The following is a 20,286-nucleotide window of genomic DNA, read 5'->3' on the forward strand; positions in this document are numbered from 1 at the left end:
CTAGTGACAGTTGGTGACAGGTTCCCTTGACTTTTGAGAGCTCGCAATCTAAGCCAGCTGTCTTCTCTCTCGCTCAGGGTTCTATTAGTAGAGTCATAGATCATCGACTCATTGAGGTTTACCTGTATTTAAGTATTGAGGGGATAACGCAGCTCATTTGTAAAATATTTAGCTTGAAGCAGTGATCTTACCGTGGGCAAAACGCCACTATCATAAAGCTAAACAAGGCAATCTTATTAGGGTAAGTCGTTGAAGGTTGAACGTTTCGATTCATTCCTAAATGTTGAACACTCATCAAGAAAAGCATGAGCTGGTAAACATCCAGCGAGAAATTAAACCGTTGCATAAGAGGCGACATGCCCTATATCGCATTTAAAAACACGTATGCTGGTATTGAAAACAGAAACAAAGTAAAGCAAAGTATTGCCCACATACCCAACACAATACAGGTTACGATGCTGAAACCAAGTCCGTCACAAAAACAAATACTATGCTAAAAGATAAGACAACGCGCATATGAACCGTTATCAGCAATGTAAACAAAGTGAATGCCTAAGTGATGTGAAGAATGAAACAGAAAAATCCCCATACACACTGTACCGTAAGTAAAGTAGGTAATCAGCTGGTGTTTTGATGTGCCGTGAAATTGCGTCTTCCCACACAGTTCCAGTATCAATCAAGCAACCACCTGCTAAAGCGGGACTGGCCGTCTACTCGGTTTGTCAGATGTAATCAATTATTGGTCACCTTTCATTCAGCTCTGTGTCTGGTGTTACCCGTCTTCGCCGCGTACGAAACTACCTTCAAACGACACAGTTGACCAAGTTAACCCGCGAACCCCCAATAAGGAAGACAGTCAATGGTGTAAGAGTCCTCAGCCTGTTGTTACCTGTCTGCTCCGGTAACTGAATGTACCGCCCTCCGGAACGCCACTCTATTGTGCCACCGCCACGTTATGCCCAAAGGGGGTTTTTATGCAACTTTTATATGCCACAGATTTTCTCCAATAGTAAGTGGACTGGTAACAGTTAATATAAGAAGAAAACTGCAAAATATTCTACCTTAGATTTTTTGGGTAATCCTTTTGAAGTTTTCTTCAGTTACGTTTACATTATTGTTATTGATTTCATAACCAAACATTTCGACCTCAACTGTAAGGCCGTCTTCAGTGTTGTGTACTAGTACAGCTCAGAGATATATTATCATTCAAAAGACGATTTCTTAAAAAAAAATACATTCACGGTTGCGGTTTAACTAGTTTGTTTCTTATGATTAAAAATAACTTCCTGTGAAAAAAAACGTGAGGTACATGAAAGTTGCATAATAACTCCTTTCGGACACAGCGTACACCGTTCGCGCTGTTCATTGATCGCAAAACGATCGATCGGTGGTTGATCGATCGGCGGCCGCGTAATTCAATTATTCACCCATATTCGGTAAACTAATGACCTGCTATCGACGACGACGCCGATTTCGACGAATTTGGCTGCAGAGCCGGGGAGAGCAAGCTGCGTCACACAAAGTTGTCGTCGGTCTGGTAGATAGCTGTAGTCGTCGAACAGCAAAAGCCAGTCTCACTGACGAAGACGGACGGTAATAAGTAAGGAGCTCGTGTTTACGAGGCAACGGATATACATACTTAGCTTGCAGCATGGGTGAAGTGATCAAATCTTGCTATTACTGTTGCTGCACCTGTTACCAGTCGGGTCTTTGCTGTGCAAGGTAAGTTCAAAATTTTCAAACGAATAAGGGGAGATCGTCTACTACCAGATACCTAAGCCGATAAATTCATAATTTCAAAATTATTGGTTTCAAGCGATCTTGTTATCCATTTAAGATAAATACTATCATTTTTGTAGAGTACAAAAATCAATTCAAAAATATAAACACGAATTTCAACATTGTATTTTGATGATGTTTTTGGTACCGAATTGACCATTCTCAGAACGTGGCACACGTACGATGATGCTCTATGCTCAGGGAAGTCAAGGAAATTACCATTACGAAAAGATCCTGGACCGACCGGAAATTGAACCCAGTCACCTTCAGCATGGCTTTGCTTTGTTGCTACGGACTCTATCCACTCTGCTAAGGAAGGCCTTATTCAAATGATAAACTTCAAATCTGCAAGTCCTATCGAAGGATAGCAGTAATACCCTAAAACATGGTATATTTTTTCGGGAGAAATCTATTGAGGAATTATCATAGATATACCTGAATGACTCTCTAAAGAAATCTAGGGAGAAATTCAAAGATACTTTAAACCTACTTTGGATAACTCTTAAGATGGAAATAGACTGAAGCCAAACATTTAATTGACAAATTAAGAAAACTGAACATTTTAGCTGATAACTTGATCGATCGGTCAATCACTGGCAGCGATCAATCGATCAAGTTTCCAGCTATTACGGACTGTTAGGAGAAACATTTAAAGGAGCACTGATTAGATATCTTAGAGGATCCCCAGAATCGCGTGATTAAAAAATGTTTGAAATTATCTCTTTTAGAGTTTTCTGAGCAGTCACTTGATAGTTTCTTTAAACATTCCTTGAAAGGGCTCCTTCCATGAACGATTTCTCTTCGTTCATCAACTCATCAATTTCGGAATAAAAGTTTACGAGTCCGTGGTAGAATTTTTCGATGACTGCCTGGAATAATGTCTAGAGGATTAACTAAATATAACTATAAATTTTTTGAAGAGTGCTGGAACGAATCATTGAAGCAACTCCTGAAGACTTTTCTTTGAGGTCTTTAGTGATTTTAGTTATTCCTTATATGGCTGGGAATCGAACCCAAGACTTTCCGCTTATGAAGCGAAAGCGTAATCTCAAGGCTACGGACCCCTCTCCAGTGATTTTAGTTGATAAATATTAAAAATTTGAATCAAATAATTCTTAAAGCAATCGTTGAAGGAACTGTAATTCCCGAAATCATAGTAGGAATATTGATCTAAGAAATACGGACTTCTCTGGTATTTTCGTTGTATATACAAGGAAACAATTGATTGTGCCTCGTTTGGCATAAATTCGTTTTTTTATAAGGCCGTTTGGCATAAGGTCATTTGGCATGGTCGTTTGGCATAAATTTGTTTGTCATAATGACCGTTTGGCATAATGGATTTAAAAATGGTCACAGCACAACATTTGACTGATTAATTACTGAGTCCTTCTGTTTAATGGAAGGTAAGTTTCGAATTGTTTAATCTTATGTATTATGACAATAGGAGCGAAATTTGACTGCAACGTGAAACTAATATTGCAAGCAATACATTTTCATGTCACTGCCCCGGCACTATTAGAAAGAGAAATTCATCCTCTTTCCGATAGTGGGGTTGGTTGTATGGAAGGAGTCTCAAGCGCCCTACAAGTTTAAAGAAAAGTGTTTTTATTAACAAAAGTAAATACACCTTTTATATGTTTCAAAAGCTAACAATGTATGGAAAAAGTTAAATAGAACTTGTGTTCCAAGAAAAGTTAAATGTATGTTTAAAACATCCACAGCATTAAAAACAATGTTTGTTCTGAACATCATTATTTTTATTCACTTTGGTTATGAGCCTTTCAGCCCGTGTCTGGTTCGTTTTTGTAACATCATGAAAAACAAATAAAGCATTAAAACACTAAAGACCGATTTGAAGGAGGAAAACTTTTATGATTAAATTATTAAAATATCTACAAGAATAATTGCAACAGAAAAAAAAATGAAAACGGAGCATGTCTGAAAGAATGGAAAGAAGGAAAAATTTCGATTGGAACATCGATTATCGGCTTCAATACCAATAATTATCCTAAAATTTATAATTTATAATTTGAATATTATCAGCTTTGATATCTTTTAAAAAAGTATCAACAAAAACTGCCATGAAAAACCTCTATGAGAAAGAATATTTTTCATGTGTATATGTCAGAAAATTCAAAACCCAGACAAAGCTACATAATTCATGTTCATGTGTCGTAGACTTCTCATTTGTTTAGAAAAATGCGATTTTGGGGTTAATCCCTCAATGTCATCATTTGTTCCAATTTATTCCACGATAATCCTGAAATTGTCGGAGGAATTAGAGAGAAATATCGTAAACTGATCTCACCCCTAAAAATTCTTTATTTTAAGACTCATTATACCAAACGACGATTTTGCTAAACAATCATTCTGCCCAATGACCATAATGCCAAATGATCATTACGCCAAATGGCATTCATGCCAATTGACCTTATGCCAAGTGGCTTTTTGCCAAACAACTTTATGTCAAATGACCTACCACTGAAATCAAATTTTAGTCCTAATTGATTTATAACTCTGCAAATTGATAATCCAAGATGTACTCGATTGATATTCCTGGAAGATTTTTTTAAGAACTCATGAGAAATCAACCGCAGTACTAACGTTGTCAATGACCACTACCTTGCAATCGTAAAACTGCATTCAAAACAGTGTACGGCACCGAAACGCGTCTCAGTAGTTTCATTCTAACGCCACCGAAAAGTCGCCCAAATGCGCAGCTTTTTAAGACAGCGATTTCGACTGTGGATAAGCTCTCCTCTAAAGGACCATTGAACCCCAGTTAAGGTGCAGATGCATTCCCCCAAAAAAAAAACAAAAGTGCAAATTTTAAGAACTTAAAAGCGTTCTGTGATAAAAATTTGACCATTGGCGAGTAACACATTATTCCAATTTTCAGCGTGATTGGTTGTTTAGTCCTTAAGATTTGTGCTTTTGAAATGTCAAGGTGTAACTTTGAATTATTTTCACTTTAAGTAGTCTTCAAAATGATAAGGACGGGAGTATTTTAACGGACAAACGATCAAAAGGTGGAAGTAGCGTTATGATGAACACCTGAATGATGACAGAGACTCTGCCCATGAAGGCATAACTGTCCCATATAGAATTAGTAGGCATTGAGAAAATAGCGCTCAAAGTTTGAAGTTTGCATTCTCATAAAAATGTTTATAATTTTTTACTCTTTTTTAATATTGATCAGTAAAAAATATAAACTTTAAACATAATTCGCTACCCACGAAACGAGCAACATTACTATCCTAAATGCCGCCTACAAAGTGGGATCCAAACAGGGTTGTTAACGTTAATCAATGATTAACTCCGTTTCGTTAATTTGTTGACGTTAACCTGTAATGATTAACGAAGCTTGTGTCGATTTTTTCATAAATCGATTTAATGGTAACGTTAACGTTCAGCGTTAAGGCGAAGTAGGCCGTCGTTGAAATTTGTACGCATCGTTGATGATTGTTGCTAATTCATCTCAAGATTTCGAATCAAAGAAAATCAGTTGGTTTTGCACTGACACAACTGAAAAAGTATCAGCATACTTTATGCATGTTAGCGCGTTCAGTGATACATTTTCAAGTCAATATAAATTATCAAGACTGAGTTTTATCACTTTGAAATGCAAGCTGTAAAATCATCATTGTTGCCAAAACGAATGACGGGCTACTTAGCCTTAATTTAACGCCAACGACTTCGTTATTTCTAGCGTTAAAAGTTTGCAGATTCTGATTTCTATGAAGAAAAATATATGTTATATAGTTTGACGGATTTGTGAATAGATACATCTTAAAAGCAGGATATGAAACAGTTAACGTCAGAACAAATGACAAATTTATTAACAACATAAAAACAAGATAATTGCAAATTGTGTGGACAGTTTCAACAGATTCAATTAAGACACTGAAACACGACATGTCCAAATACGACGAAAAATATATGATCTTTTTTTAAGAATATTGACTGATTTCCTGGTAGTCGGCTTTGGTGGGAAAAAGACTTCGAAAATGAGTAATTGAAGTCATCCTGGTGCGGTCACTCAGAACCATTTAGTTGTTGGATGGGCAGATAAGAAGTATGTCGTGTGTTGCCTGGAGGCGACGGAAGCCGCTCTCCGCTAACGATTTAGCTCATTGCCACGGCGGTAGGTCAAGACGGATACAATATCGTTACAAAAATCTTTTGTATCAAAAATTGATGTAAAAGTTCTTGCAAGCAAGAACAAACTGACATCCAAAATAAGTGAGTGTTCAATGCCAAATAATGATATACACTACCCGTCATAAATACAGACTCACTCAAAAAAGTATTGCAACACACAGCTGAATAATGAATCACCCTGAAAAGTTCAGCATCACCTCAAAACAGGTTAATTCACATTGCTATATCTCGAGATCCTTACGACTTACAAAGAAGCGATCTTCAGCAAAGTTGTTCAGGGGATCAAGGACATCCGGAAAGCGAACAGTTTAGTTCGCGATTTTGCCGCTAGGTGGCGCTAGTGAGCATTTAAAATTGAGCATTTCGAACTAGTTCTAGCTTGTGATCCATAAGAGATAGAAAGTTCGGGTCTTCGGCAAAGTTGCTCAGGGGATCCAGGACATCCGGAAAGGGATCAGTTTAGTTCGCGATTTTGCCGCTAGGTAGCGCTAGTGAGCATGCAAAATTGAGTATTTCAAACTAGTTCTAGCTTGTGATCCGTAGGAGATAGAAAGTTCGGGTCTTCGGCAAAGTTGCTCAGGGGTTCAAGGACATCCGGAAAGCGAACAGTTTAATTCGCGATTTTGCCGCTAGGTGGCGCAAGTGAGCATGTAAAATTGAGCATTTCAAACTAGTTCTAGCTTGTGATCCATAAGAGATAGAAAGTTCGGGTCTTCGGCAAAGTTGCTCAGGGATTCAAGGACATCCGGAAAGCGAACAGTTTAGTTCGCGATTTTGCCGCTATGTGGCGCTATTGAGCATTTCAAACTAGTTCTAGCTTGTGATCCATAAGAGATAGAAAGTTCGGGTCTTCGGCAAAGTTGCTCAGGGGTTCAAGGACATCCGGAAAGCGATCAGTTTAGTTCGCGATTTTGCCGCTAGGTGGCGCTAGTGAATATTTCAAACTAGTTCTAGCTTGTGATCCATAAGAGATAGAAAGTTCGGGTCTTCGGCAAAGTTGCTCAGGGGTTCAAGGGCATCCGGAAAGCGAACAGTTTAGTTCGCGATTTTGCCGCTATGTGACACTAGTGAGCATGCAAAATTGAGCGTTTCAAACTAGTTCTAGCTTGTGATCCATAAGAGATAGAATGTTCGGGTCTTCGGCAAAGTTGCTCAGGGGTTCAAGGACATCCGGAAAACAAACAGTTTAGTTCTCGATTTTGCCGCTAGGTGGTGCAAGTGAGCATGTAAAATTGAGCATTTCAAACTAGGCACTTTCAGACCTGCAGCACTTGAATATAATGCGAGTCAAACCTGAATCACTTGAATATGGTGCGAATCCGACATGAATCACTTGGATATGAAGCGAATCAAACATAAATCACTGGAAATAAATCCTAAATCTCTTGAATATGAAATCAATCTTACCTGAATCACTTGTACATAAAGTGAATCAAACTTGAAACATTTAAAAATGAAGTGAATCACTTGAAATCATTTGAACATCAATGAATCAAACCTAAATCAGTTGAAAATGAGTGAATCAGATAAGAATCACTAGGATATGGAACAAACTGAATCACTTGAAAATGAAATGAATCAATTCTGAATAACTTAATAATAAAGTGAATCTGACGTGAAACACTTGCGGGTATGGAGAGAACTAAACTTGAATATATTGAATATAAAATGAATCAATCCTGAGTCACTTGAACATGGAGTGAATTTGACATGATTTTTGTTCACTCCATATTCAAGTCACACCTGAATTTCTTGAATATACAGTCGACTCTCCACAACTTGATATTCTATAACTCGATATGCTCTATAACTCGATCGATTTTTCGGTCCCCTCAAATTCCCATATATCGTGCTCTCCATAAGTCGATATTTCTATTACTCGATATCTCAATTAGTCGATGTCACGTGAGAGGAAAATTTCCCTCCATAACTCGATATCCATTTTAAAATCCTTCTTATACTGGGAAACTTGGATTTATTCTGGAAGTGAATAAATACTTGCAAGTTGTAATAAATGTTTAAAACATTAAAATAAAAAAAAAATTACGTAAGGAAAAACATGGGACATTTGTTTGTAAAATAATATCAACAAAATATTATTGCTTTCTTACAGAAGTTATCATATATGTATTGGAAATACTGAAATTTGTTTCTTCGATTTTGGGATTTTTTGCGTTGGTATATTCTATAACTCGATAATTCTTTAAGTCGATGGTCCCTTGAATATCGAGTTATGGAGAGTCGACTGTAGAGTGAATCAAACCCGAAAGAATATGAATATAAAGAGAATAAGACATCAATCACTTGGATATAAAGTCAATCAAACTTGAACCATGAAGAGATTCTGACTTAAATAATTTGAATGTGATGAATATGAGTCCTGACTGAGTCACTCGCATATGGAGTAAGTCATACCAGAATCACTAGCATATGAATCAGATATGATACACTTGAATATACATTTGATCAGACCTGAATCACTTTAATTTAATATGATTCCATCCCTAATCACTTCAACTTTCAAATGTCAAAGAATATCTGAACATCATTCTGGAAATTCTATCTTATCAAATTCGTAATGTTAAGGTACAGTCATCCCTCCAGAGCAAACTGTTTCCTGGATGCCCTTGACTTTCCGAACAACTTTGCCGAAGATTCAAACTTCCTATCTCATCTGGCTCGAAAAATAGAATTTGTTTCATATATTTAATTGAATATGCGTACTAGTGCCACCTAGTGGCAAAATTAGGAACCAAAAAATTTGATATTTGGATGTCCTTTACTTTATTTTGTTTTACGGCTATAGCGGTCATGCGACTCAAAGCTAAAGGGAGTCTATAGAAGCAAATGATGGAAACGAATAGGTGCATAGGCGTCGCAAGGGAGCGACAAGATTGAATTTTTTTTTAATTAGGTGGTGAAAATTGAGCAAGCCATTTTAAAGTCAGTAAGCATCGAAGCGTCCTGTATTTTGCGACGCCTATGCACCTATTCGTTTCCATCATTTGCTTCTATAGACTCCCTTTAGCTTTGAGTCGCATGACCGCTATAGCCGTAAAACAAAATAAAATAAAACAATCACGGTCGATACCTTCTCCGATGTCCTTTACTTTATTTCTGTTCTTTACTTACCGAAGACTCGAACTTTCTATCTCATGTGGATCACAAGCTAGAACTAGTTTGAAATGCTAAATTTTACATGCCCACTAGCGCCACCTAGCGGCGAAATCTACAACCTAACTGTTTGCCTTCCGGATGTACTTGGCCTTCTTAACAACTTCGCCGAAGTCTCGAACTTTCTATCTCTTATGGATCACAGTCTAGAAATGGTTCAAAATGCTCAATTTTACATGCTCACTAGCGCCACCTAGCGGCAAAATCGCGAACTAAACTGTTCCCTTTCCGGATGTCCTTGAACCCCTGAGCAACTTTGCCGAAGACCCGAACATTTTATCTCTTATGTATGACAAGCTAGAACTAGTTTGAAATGCTCAATTTTACATGCTCACTAGCGCCACCTAGCGGCAAAATCGTGAACTAAATTGTTTGCTTTCCGGATGTCCTTGAACCCCTGAGCAACTTTGCCGAAGACCCGAACTTTCTATCTCTTATGGATCACAAGCTAAAACTAGTTCAAAATGCTCAATTTATGCTCAATTTTAAATGCTCACTAGCGCCACCTAGCGGCAAAATCGCGAACTAAACTGTTCGCTTTCCGGATGTCCTTGATCCCCTGAACAACTTTGCTGAAGATCGCTTCTTTGCAAGTCGTAAGGATCTCGAGATATAGCAATGTGAATTAACCTGTTTTGAGGTGATGCTAAACTTTTCGGGGGTGATTCATTATTCAGCAGAGTGTTGCAATACTTATTTCAGTGAGTCCGTATTTATGACGGGTAGTGTAAGTGAGTGGCATTGCTCTGCACTGTGAACTTCGATTTTGTCTATCAATTTTCCATGGATACGGGGTGTCAGCATAGAAACGCGCTGTTTATTGATGTTCAGAAACATTTTTGAGGAACTTGTATGAAATGTAAGATCAACGCTTTAATTAGCGGTCAGCGTTGACATTAATTCATCGCAAACTCGTTAACGTTGACGGTAACAAGCATGAAAATCATCGCAACGACGTTGACGTTGATTCAGAGCAGAATCAACGATAACGACGTTTATCGTTGATTAACGTTAACAACCCTAGATCCAAACGTATAATTTGCTCATCAAATTCAAATTGGTGTACAACAAGATTGTCCGCTAAACGCAATGAAAAATTATGAATGAGAACATCTTTTCCAGAAAGACATCCAAGCATTTTTAAGAACAATGATGAACGGTGTGCAACGTAATGTAAAAATTTCGAGATAAGTAGTTTACATATTGTCAGGTTTATCAAACAAAGTACAATTTAAAATAAATACAGTCAATATGCATGTTTCACGAACGATGGATGGATATTATCGAAAATTAAAATAAAATATAATAGTGTGATAATTCAAAAACCCGCAAAAGAAAAAAAGGCTTAAACTGTCCATACTTGCATGACAGTCCCACTTTTATATGAAATACCATAGAATATGGGACTGTTATGCGAGTATGAACAGAAAACATCATTTATTCAAAAGTACACCTAAAGTTTGTTTGTAAGCCGTACAGTAAAGATCTGAATAGTAACAGTTAATAAGAATAATGAGACTCATTCTTTTAAATATTTGGAAATAAATAGGTTGCTTTTTCCATTACCGAGTTCAAAAATGTTCACATGTGCTTTTTATTTCCATGAAACTGCAGAGAATTTTAGTTTAAAGGACTGTTGCAAGTTATTCTACATGACGATTTGTATGTCACTTCTTATACGATAAAATGAGAAACATGTATTCAACGGGGTTGTTGGTCTAATGGCTACCGCTTCTGCTTCATAAGCAGAAGGTAATGGGTTCAATCCCAGGCCCGTCCCTTTCCTCGTACTTTGTACTTCTATCTACCACTCTTAATATATCAGAGTTGATGTATCTGTCACAGTTCATAGCATTTGCTAGAACCCGAGACGGACAAAAAATAAACCGTTTCCCTACGCTTCCATTCGTTCATCATTATAGTATGCCTTCCTTTACGCCTGATACATAGGCAGTCTGCTAACCAAACCAGCAAGCCTCTCTGCCATAAAAAATACCCCACCTTTTCACCCTTCCTGCATGAACTGGCGTTGACGCAATTGTATACGGTATAACCGTGGGAGCCAGTTGAATGCATCATCAATTCCTTCCCCTTCCCCTCATTGGTCTGCATTCTGAAGATCACCAGCACTTATACACTGAGGGTGCCTGTTAATCCCAAGCAGTCATCTGGTTGGTTCCTTGTGTAAGTGCAGCTGATCTGGCGATACTGGAGTAGCAACCACGGGCGGCCAATCAAGCTCAAACTCAAGATAAATTGAGCATCATGTATTTGTTCCCCAGCCAAAGCAAAAAACAAAAAACAATGGGGTTCTGCATAGAAAACAGTCTCACTCTTTCACACCTTTATAAAATTAGTAAACAACAAGGCCAGTGAACGTCTAAACCTCATATAAAATCAAAACAGTGCAGAGGCATGTCAGTGAAAAATAATACCTTCACTATTGGTACACTTCTCCTTTAGTTGAGGTTTTTTTAGGTATGTTGTTTTCTTATGGGGTCCTCCATTATAGGAACACTTTACCGTAACTATTGGTACAAGTGAGAAAGGTTTAAGTAGTTTTGGTGGTATTTCATCAATATTGAAGCAATTTGAACGGTGTTTTCAGCTATTTCTTGTATCAATAAGCGAATATGTCGATAACGGTGTCGGATTTGCAGCTAATTCAATTAAATCAATGTAAATGGTACTACCACAACTATAGGAACACCCATAACTAATGGATCACTTACCCTTCTTTTGTATCCTATCGACATTATACGGATATTGAAAAATAATATACTGTTTTCCAAAATCATCACCTAACTAATCAAAGGAGGTGATTTGCTGTTATGTTGGTAAGGCTATTGAAACGTCAAATTCACAGCGGCTGGTTGGCTGGCGACGATTTTGTCGACGGTTCCACCGGCGACGATTGCAAATCGGCGCGTTCGATAAGGTGCGCATTAGATTTTTCCATCAAAATCATCAAATTTACCGCTGACTAGAATGCAATATTCTTGTTTATACTGTATCTGCTGTCATGATAAGTTTGATGGTTTCAACGCGAATCGTTGTCGAAAAACTGAAAAAAAAAATCAAATACATCAATCATTACATGAGGAAATACCTTTACATAGATGGGAATCGCATCTGTATCATCTGGCAAACAGAGCAAACCACGTGCATGAATTCCTTGGCGTGTTACATTATAATCATTATACGGTCACTCAAACGGTTACATACCAATTTGAAAATGTTGTGGATACCACGTAGATCACAGTTTTACGAAGGAGAACAACCAACTCCAATCCCACTCCAAGCCATGGAGAATTTTCAAAATCGCCTTATCTGGAAATGCGTATGGTTAGAGGATAGTTGTTTTGAACCACCTGAATGGAGATTCATAGCTTAATTTGTAATGAACAATTATAAAGTTGTATGTGCATAGTTTAAACTACGAAGAACACACGTTAAGTCAAAAAGTGAACTCGTGCATCGGTCCATTCTGTAATGTCAACGATTTTAATCATTTTGAAAACATCAATGCTTGCTGTAGATCATTTGTTCTATTCGGGGATTGCCTGCTGCGCGTTATTTCCGCGAGGCAATAAAAAATTTTTGAATTTCTCCGCAATGTCAAACTTCTTGAATACCCTGTTAATATATTCATCTCATTCTCTAAAACTATGAGTGCATAAAATAAAAAAAAATGATTTTATGGGTTTTACAACACTAAGAAATTATAAAATTAAAGATGTTATGATTTTTGTAAGAAATAGTTCTACGAAAATTGTCAACCATTAACACTATAAGTTCATGCATATTATACAATTCGTGTAATGATTATTTTTCAATATCCTCATTTAAGCTTGGACCCAAACACCCAAAGTCTACTGATTCCAATAAAACTCCTATTTCAAATTCCGACCCAGATTAGCATCAACGCCACCGCTAACTCCCCACTCCGTTTTCTCGTTCTAGCTTGTGCTGCGTACTTCTACCGATAATCGGCCTACTTTTGGTGCTGACCGGCATCGTCGTTGCCGTAATGCTCGCCTTCTCCGTTGGGAACCAAAGCCCAAGTGAATACACAATCAGCCGTCTGTTGACGACGCTGACGAGCAACTCCACCAGTGGATCCGGACCCCATGGCGATTAGTCATTTCGTTTTGTGTTTTCTGAAAACATTATGCTAAGATTTGTTTATAGCTGGTATTTATTGAATTTAGGTTTAGATTAGCCATATTTGTGTGAGCGTAGAATAATCTGTACATGAGTAGGAACCTACATAAACTATCGCCCCGTCAACCCGTCTGGGGCCAAATGTCACTGCGTTTTCTTGCATGCAAATCAGACAATCGTATTATAACAACAGCCTTGACCTAATCAAAATTCCGAACCAAACAAACTGATACTGTCCTCAGGCTATCGCATCGATTTGTTCGTGGTAAACAAGCAAATCATCCCCAGTAAGCTTAAGCGCGGTTCATGAACACGACTCAATATGTGAGCAAGCATCGTGATCATCAAATGCTCGTTTCCGCAAGGTTTCGGCTCTTCTCGGATGGTAAGACCAGTAGTCACATAAATATTAAGAAGCTGATCACGTGCAGGGGGGTTTTGAAAAGATTAAATCCCCAACTGACGACGTGAGAAGACTCATCTCCGTTGGGCGCCATCCGAATTATTTTGTGGAAATGGGGTCACCGGATGAGAGGCATGACTTTGCCCAAATTATAATGAGACAGATTCAGGTAGTATTCTAGCAGAAGAACTGCCAAGTCAAACAAATGTAAGAAATACGAGTCCTTCTTCATCCTATTCAATTCATGTGATCAACCTGTATTCGCCGTTAGGCATCAGGTCATGTTTTTCAATGCCACTATGCAAGAGCGTGAGGCTAGAGTCCACGGCTACAAAGCAAAGCCATGCTGAAGGTGTCTGGGTTCGATTCCCGGTCGGTCCAGGATCTTTTCGTAATGGAAATTTCCTTGACTTCCCTGAGCATAGAGTATGATCGCACCTGCCACACGATATACGAATGCGAAAATGGCAACTTTGGCCAAAAAATGTTCTCAGTTAATAACTGCGGAAATGTTCATTGAACACTAAGCTGAGAAGAAGGTTCTGTCCCAGTGAGGTCGTACTGCCAATAAAGAAGGTAGATCAAGTAATGAAGATATGAATACTATTAAGCGTGACAGACTTCAGTGAGTTGGTCACTTAGTGTGAATGTCGGACGTAGAGGTCGGCGATTTCATGGTAGACCTGTACGGCAGTACGCAATAGTAGAGGACCTGGTAACCCTAAACCGAGGCAACTGTAGATATATTGCCCAGTAGTCTTCAAGGTATCAAGGTAGGTAACCGTTGTGTTCAACATTTGGTAGAACGTTATCATATAAGCCTCTTTGGGTATTATTATTGTTCGCAATACACTGAAACGTCATTCGTTATGTTTGTAGATCTGTTGACCTGTATTCCAAGTAGTTATTAGATGACACAAAAAAATCAAATAATAAATAATTTGTTGCGATTTAAATATTTTTTGTACCAAAAATATCATACCGCCAGTAGACGAATTAACAAGAATTACAAACACTTGTTGAAATGCGTCTGCAACAGCTTGAATTGTCTTCGTGAGCAATTCATTTGACTGTTTGATTGCCGAACTGGCTTTGCCTACTGACTAAACACTGTCTCAAAGCGCGCTGCTTGTCGTTGGGTGCGGCGCGGTGCTGTGTGTTGTTTGTTTTCTTTCAGCATTATACCCGGCATCGATTCACCCTTGATTTACGAGGCTCACCTTGACACATTACACACCACGCTGGCTGGCTGCAAACTGCTACTATACTAAACAATGCATTGGTGACAGGTTCATTTCACATCCCAAAAGCGCACGATTGGGCGTGCGCTTTATTAACACGTCAAGCGTTATTACTCCGACATGGCGAAGGCAGACGACGGGACGGATTATCTAACTCTATTACCCGCAGTCAGTTGTGAACAATTTGGATGATCCGTATTGGATGGACGAGCAGCGGGTGAAGAGAGTGAACTACTGAACAGAGGCTTGGTAGGATGCACTTGGCACGACAGTGCAAACTATGTTAACGATGAAAGGTACTGTAACGGTACTTTTCTCACCTGTGCTGTTCCGGAATTCGATAGAGCGTATGTTAGACTTCGAAACAGTACATATAGCGGTTTTGTGGCGTACACGTACTGTATTTGCACACAAATTATATTGTGACAGTCTCTGTTTGCGTACTGGAGAAATGAATAACAGAGCGGGCCTGCCTATTTTTGTAGTTATTTACACGTGATTGTTTGATTGGCTGCTGCCAAAGCTTAGCGCTAAAATAAAAGTAAAGCGGGATATTCTGCTCCTGTGTATAAATATAAAAATAAACAAAATGTTGTGGAAAAATATGAAATTGGTGCAGTCCCATATTGAAAAATAAAGGCATAACAGTCTCTATATGAACTTTGAACCCAAATAACATCTGCAAAACTGGAATTATGTTCAACTTTATATATTTTACTGATCAATATTAGCAAAATGAATGTTTTGTGTTGTGGAGCTAAATGAATATTGCATTCAAAAATTTACCAGAAAATTATAAACATTTGTATGAAAATGCAAACTTCAAACTTTGAGCGCTGTTTTCTCATTGCCTACTAATTCAATATGGGACAGTTATGCCTTTATGGGCAGTATAATAATGCACGGAAAGGCTGTATACCTACCAACGTGGAGGCCATATACACACTTCACACGAAAGCCTCAAAACACAGGGTCACAAAAATACCTAGCCTCGAACACAGGATCTCTAGATTGAAAATCCGACATCATATAACTACTCCATCAAGTGATATCGCTAACATATATGAAAGCTGCAGATACAGCGACACTTGATTTGTTATTTTTGAGACCCAACGTCAGCAGATACTAAACTAGAGTGGCATTTTTTTGCTAAGTTACTGTCATTTAATTTGATGGTAGCGGACTTTGGGGCAAGTATGCCATAGGGGCAAGTGTGCCACCCCTGCTTTTGATAAAAACTGCAATTTATATTTTATCTTTGAGCTTACCAATATGTTCTTTTATAGTTCACTATACAATGATCAAAATATGATGAAAATTGCTCTATTTTTCACGTATTTACATCGACTTTTGCAAAGACACCCAAATTTAAGTGGATTTTTATAAGATTTCGTTGTTTCTAAATAGCATGGTAAAAGGTAAATTATTAACAGATTTTTCTAACGTACTGTACATCGAGAAACTATTCAAATGTGTAAGTTATTGTGGCATTTATGCGAAGAAAATATTTAGTTTTACATCCGAAATCCAGTTTGGTTGAAATGTATACTTATTGGGGCAAGTGTGCCACCTATTTGGTAAACAAAAATTGTTGAAGTGAAATTTATAAAAATGTAAACATCATCAACAAAATCATAATAATAAACTAAAATAAGGCACCGGTAGTGGTTTCTGAAGTATAGTGGGGGAATAATTGACATGTTTGCCCCCAAAGCGATTTTATCTCAAAATATTCAATAATAAATATGTTTTTTGGCTTATTAAGTACCGTTGTACATAATATGTATTATTATTATTATTATTATTAGATATTATCTACATCAATATTTTACCGTTATTTAGTGCTGATCTAATGTGATATTATACGTATTCACCGTAATATAAGGGTTCTGCTTATATTGTATTGAATGGAGATAAACATAATTATTTTAGTTATTCGAATGGGTAATAGAGAGTTACGCATGTTTTGAACCTTGTTATAAAGCACCACCTTAATACGGTAAACTTAAAATTATTTTTTGAATTATCGATTAGCGTCTGCTTCTAAAGTAATATTAATAGGAAATAAAGAAAATTTCATTACAAGTAGAATTACATGCGATGTTCATTCAATGGCCGACTTGCCCCATATGGGTGGCACACTTGCCCCATCGTGTCGAAAAATAGGTTATATTATATGATATTTGAGAAGCTCCAAAACTAATACTTTTTGAAATGATTTTCTTTTCAAATGGCACAGTGGTTATGAAAAGATGTGAAACTAACTAAGCTAAACTGCGCACTATGGTCCTCTGAACATTTAGGGGGAATGGTCATCCGGAAATCTAGGGAATCAGTGTCAGGCCCTGCAAGCCAATCGTAAAAACACATCAGCACAGGAACGTCAACGAGAGAATGCGGACCAGAAAAATCGGCAAAGACCACAGCGAAGGAAACGGACTAGCGGTTGGAAACTCGGTACGTGTAACTGCAAATCTCTTAACTTCATCGAAAGTTCTCGCATACTCTCCGATGTACTGAAGACCCGCTGTTTCGGCATCGTAGCGCTGCAGGAGGTGTGCTGGACAGGTTCGATGGTGCGAACGTTTAGAGGTAATCAAACCATCTGCCAGAGCTGCGGAAACACACGTGAGCCGGGAACAGCTTTTGTAGTTATGGGTGATATGCAAAGGCGCGTGATCGGGTGGTGGCTGATCAACGAAAGAATATGCAATTTGAGGCTGAAAGGCCGTCTCCAAGAATATGACTATTCGTAGCACCTTTTTCCAGCACAGCCTCCCGTATCGGTACACCTGGAGATCACCTCAGCAGACAGAATCGCAAATGGACCACGTTTTGATCGATGGACGGCACTTATCCGACATAACCGACGACAGAACCTATCGTGTCTAACATTGACTCCGACCACTACCTGGTGATGGTGAAACTGCGTCCAAAACTATCGGTCATCAATGATGTACGGTACCGACGCCCGCCTCGGTACAATTTAGCCCGACTGAAACAAAAGGATGTCGCCAATTTGTACCGCAGCATCTTGAGGCGGCGTTGCCGGATGAGGGCGGGCTCGATAGGTCTCCTCTTGAGGACAGTCAATGCAGCCGAAAGCATTGTCGGATATGTGGAACGGAGCTCAAAAAGCGATTGGTTCGACGAAGAGTGCCAGGAGGTTTTGGAGGAGAGGAATGCAGCGCGGGCTGCAATGCTGCAGCATGGTACGCGACAAAACGTGGAACGATACAGACTGCAGCGGAAACAGCAAACCCGCCTATGCCGGGACAAAAAGCGCCGCCTGGAAGAGGTGGAATGCCAAGAGATGGAGTTGTTGTACCGTTCTCAAGAAACGCGGAAGTTCTATCAGAAGCTCAACACTTCCCGCAAAGGCTTCGTGCCGCGAGCTAAAATGTGCCGGAATAAGGATGGGAGCATCCTGACGGGCGGACGCGAAGTGATCCAAAGGTGGAAGCTGCACTGCGATGAACACCTAAATAGCGCAGAGAACACAGGCACAGAAGGTCAGGACAGCGAAGGCGACGGCTACGTGAGTACAGCGGATAGTGGAAACTAATCAGCTCCCACGATGGGGGAAGTTAAGGATGCCGATTGTGCGATATTTGCCAGAAAACCATTCGCCAGAAAACTATTCGCCAGAATGACAACCGCCAGAAAGTACCATATGCCAGAAAACCATTTGCCAGAAAGTACCATTCGCCAGAAAACCATTCGCCAGAATGTACCATTCCCCAGAATGGACCATCCCCTAGATTTTTTTATTTTATTTTTTTTTTTCAGATAATTCAAGTTTGCAATTGTAAGAGAAATAATCAAGCCAGAGCGATCAAAAATTTTGTGAGATTTTTTTTGTTAGTAAACTAAAAAGTACAGGTTCTCTTGGACACCATCTCAGTTGACTTAGTGAGCCAGCTTCGAATGTCCGTTTTGGGTATTGTGGTTCTAGTATTCTAATTGGTGGACTAGAAACACATGACTTCCTTACGGTTTCACATCGAATATCGATTTCTCGAGCATTCGACGATCAACATCAACATTTGAAGCTTTATAAATATGATTTGAAAAGACAACATTTAATCCTGAGGGACCGTGTAAATAAAAAGAAGAAAACAAACAATAGATGAAAAATTGCATTCATTTAAAACTGCTCCACTATGTATGAAAGATGCTGCTTACTGATGTAAAGATTTGATATTTAGCATGAAGGATAATAAAGTAAGGTTTATTTTAATATATGTTGTCCCTTTTAAAAGTTTGTATAGTTTGGAAGACTTCACAAGAGATTCGCTCTTCTTTTAAGCATAAGCTGTTCTTCAAAGTTTTGTAGCTTTTTATGGACTTATTCATTGAAGGTGGTAGGTCATTTGGCATAAAGTCGTTTGGCATAAAGCCGTTTGGCATAAAGTCGTTCGGCATAATAGTCATTTGGCAAAAAGTCGTTTGGCATAACGGTCGTTTGGCATAACGGTCGTTTGGCATAATGAGTCTGAAACCAAGAATTTCTTAAGATGAGATTCGTTTGTACGTTTCTATTGAATCTTTCTGATGATATCAGGCTTGTTGTGAAGTAAACAAAATGTCACTTTATTCTACATTCATATGCTCTTGAATAAACTAAAGCATATTAGGAAAGTTATTGTTAATAATATTTTATAATTTATGCAGAAATTACCCCCCCTTTCAAATAATAATTCTTCTTTTGAGTTCGTATTGGAATAATTTTTTGCACTGAAGGTTTCGATATATTTAGTAAAAAAAATTGCCCTTCTTTCAAACTTTGTGTTTTTTTTTCAAATATGATGTAACCAAATTATAGGCATAAAAACTGTTGATTTGAAATTGAAACAAATTTCACCTTCTTTTATACATAGGCTGTTCTTTTAAGATTTCTTTATTTTTTAGATATTTTGTTGTTCCCAACTGACAAAATGGCGGCAATTGATAACATTGATTTGCTTAAGTTATCAGCAAAACGAGAAATAGATAACTGCAGTTACTTTGATGGGTTGTGCTACTTTTCCCGTAATGTCGGTTCCCCGAATGTCGTTACTCCGAACGCCAGTATTCCGAATACCAGTTCCCCGAATATCCCGCTTAAACAAAAAGTCCACTTCCCTGAAAAGTTTGTGGCACTCATACTTGTCGTAACTTTAAACATTTTAGGGTGGTGAACGAATTGGCCATCTGATATGCACCCTTCTTTATTTAATTGGCGAATCTTTCAAGTTTTACCGTCCTCAATATTTTTGCCAACATGTGTATAGCCAAGAATGACAGAATACCTGCTTCTTTTGATTGACTATCGTTCTTGCTCGTTCACCTTCCAGCCACTAAAGACTCACTTTTCGGGGAAAC

At 38.4% G+C, this 20,286-nt stretch overlaps 1 protein-coding gene and 1 long non-coding RNA gene across 6 annotated transcripts in view; one reads left to right on the plus strand and one right to left on the minus strand.

The window, feature by feature from the left end:
• The window catches only part of LOC5568519 (AF4/FMR2 family member 4), a 492,113-nt gene that overhangs the window by 313,810 nt on the left and 158,017 nt on the right, over positions 1 to 20,286 (minus strand). The gene's annotated exons all lie outside the window — the stretch shown is intronic.
• Positions 115 to 13,425, plus strand: LOC5563837. 2 transcript variants are annotated; one of them, XR_002502557.1, is made up of 3 exons: positions 115 to 1,009; positions 1,344 to 1,722; positions 13,078 to 13,425. It is a non-coding gene; the product is annotated as an uncharacterized LOC5563837 (long non-coding RNA). The 2 variants fall into 2 exon arrangements; XR_002502556.1 differs by having other exon boundaries at positions 117 to 1,722.

The sequence above is a fragment of the Aedes aegypti genome, chromosome 3, assembly GCF_002204515.2.
Source record: "Aedes aegypti strain LVP_AGWG chromosome 3, AaegL5.0 Primary Assembly, whole genome shotgun sequence".
Classification (NCBI taxonomy): Eukaryota; Metazoa; Arthropoda; class Insecta; order Diptera; family Culicidae; genus Aedes; species Aedes aegypti.